Raw genomic sequence first — 2,212 nt, forward strand, 5'->3', positions numbered from 1 at the left:
TCAGTATAGATATTCACCTTAAGATTGGTGGCTAATTTAAAAGTTTGTATAAGAGCTAGTAGTTCCGGTGAAAGTTCACAGCGCAGCGGCGGGTCTGGCTGGCGGCGGCGGCGGGCGGGAGGCGAGTGCCCCGTGTGCGCTTGTGGAGATAGAGGCGCGCTCGACTCTCGAGGCCGTCACCAGCTCAGCTCCCTGCCCTAGGCGAGGAGGGCGGCTTGTGGGGGGTTGAGTGGCCCGAGCTGAGGGTGCGGAGAGCTCAGGGCGGCGACAACAACGGTGTTGATATCGGTGGTAACAACGGCCTCAGCAAGCCGGGAAGATGGAAGGGCGGATCGAGCTGGGAGATGTGACACCACACAATATTAAACAGTTGTAGAGATTAAACCAGGTCATTTTTTCAGTCAGCTACAATGATAAGTTCTATAAGGATGTGCTGGAGGTTGGCGAGCTAGCAAAATTTGCCTATTTCAATGATATTGCTGCAGGCGCAGTATGTTGTAGGGTGAATCATTCACAGAATCAGAAGAGACTTTACATCATGACACTAGGGTGTCTGGTACCATACCGAAGGCTAGGAATAGGAACTAAAATGTTAAATCATGTCTTAAACATCTGTGAAAAAGTTGGCACTTTTGACAACATCTATCTGCATGTCCAGATCAGCAATGAGTCTGCAATTGACCTCTACAGAAAGTTTGGCTTTGAGATTATTGAGACAAAGAAGAATTACTATAAGTGGATAGAGCCCGCAGATGCAGGAAAACCTCAAAGTCCCTTCTGGCCAGAACGCACATGTGCAAAAGACAGACAACTGAACAAATTACAGATGAACTTTCTTGCACTTGCTTGTCGCCAAATAAAAGAGATGCCCATTGATTCCCCACCCCCCTCTTTCTTTTAAAGCTTTCCCCCTTCCTTGTTCTTGTTTTTCCTCCTTTCAAAACTCCTTCCCTTTCCTCTAAAGGTTTTAAACTTTTAAGGACTTATTAATCATGTTTGGATTGTTTTAGTTTTCTTATTTTTGTGAGGTGGTTTGACTGTAGGAAGGAGAAAGTATAAATAGATCTGTCTAGTTTCACAGATAAGATATATGGTCCCAAAAACTTGTGTCAATTTCATTTCTTTTAATGTCCTGCTTTCACATTGAAGGGCAGAGTCTACAAAATACTGTATAATTCAAAGGACAAAAAGCAGCAGCAACAATATCTTGTTCTCTAACACATAGACAAGTTTAGTGTGTTTGTGGTACTTTGGATTTTTCAAGATTTTGTGGGATACCAATCCCTATACATTGCCTTCACTCCACCTTTTGTCCTTCTGAGTATTATCTCAGAAGTTGGACCATTGTTATCCTTGTAAGAAATACTAAGCTTATTTTGTTCTGTTAAGCAGTTATTTCTTCCTTCCTCGCTGGCGGCTGAGGGTAGGTGGGACAGTTTGAGTAGGTAGTATTATACTTTTGTCTCAGCATTTGAGTTAAACTGATTTTTGCTAATGAGTGGGCTGGTTGTTATCAGGTTTATTTTTCTTGCTGTTGATTGTTAGAAGTGGCATTAACTTTTAGAGTGTGGGCTGGTGAGATTAATTTTTAATATCCCAGCTAGAGATATGGCCTTTAACTGACCTAAAGAGGTTTGTTGTGATTTGCTTTTTTTTCTCCTGTCCTCTTTCTTCAGTAAACCCACAATAGGTAGTCAGACCTTAAAAATGGAGTTGATGTCCTCATAGGTGAGTGCCCCTAAATAAACCCGAAGCAGGCATTGTCTCTTGGACATACTAAAAAATACCTAAAAGGAAGCTTAGATGGAGTTATGGCACAACAAATGAATTTAATATCAGCTAATGCAGACTGTTAGAAGTGTGGCCACTGAGCATTTGATTTTAGAGGAAAGAATATCTAGACAGTATTTTTGAGAATAACATAGCTGTGCTATTGCTTATCTGTTGGAGAACATCCCAGATTTGCTTACATTCTGTGCCTGTGATATTGAGTTTAAGAATTTGGGGGTGGGGGAATTGTTAAACATATTGCTTCTATTCTTGGAAAAAAGTAGAAGTCTAGAAGCATTAATAACGCAAATGTCACTGTGACCTCCTCTACTGACAGGACTGGTTTATGCCAGATCGTTTTCTGGCACATAATGAGTGGCTTTGATGGGTCGATAACTTTTTGTAAGATAGAAGACATCTGAAATTTTCATGTTTTCCTCCA

General features: G+C 41.5%; 1 pseudogene; it reads left to right on the forward strand.

Annotated features, from left to right (window-relative positions):
- The first annotated feature begins 229 nt into the window (after positions 1-229).
- Positions 230-880, forward strand: LOC137216810 (N-alpha-acetyltransferase 50 pseudogene; annotated as a pseudogene).
- Positions 881-2,212: the final 1,332 nt, after the last annotated feature.

This window comes from Pseudorca crassidens, chromosome X (genome assembly GCF_039906515.1).
Source record: "Pseudorca crassidens isolate mPseCra1 chromosome X, mPseCra1.hap1, whole genome shotgun sequence".
Classification (NCBI taxonomy): Eukaryota; Metazoa; Chordata; class Mammalia; order Artiodactyla; family Delphinidae; genus Pseudorca; species Pseudorca crassidens.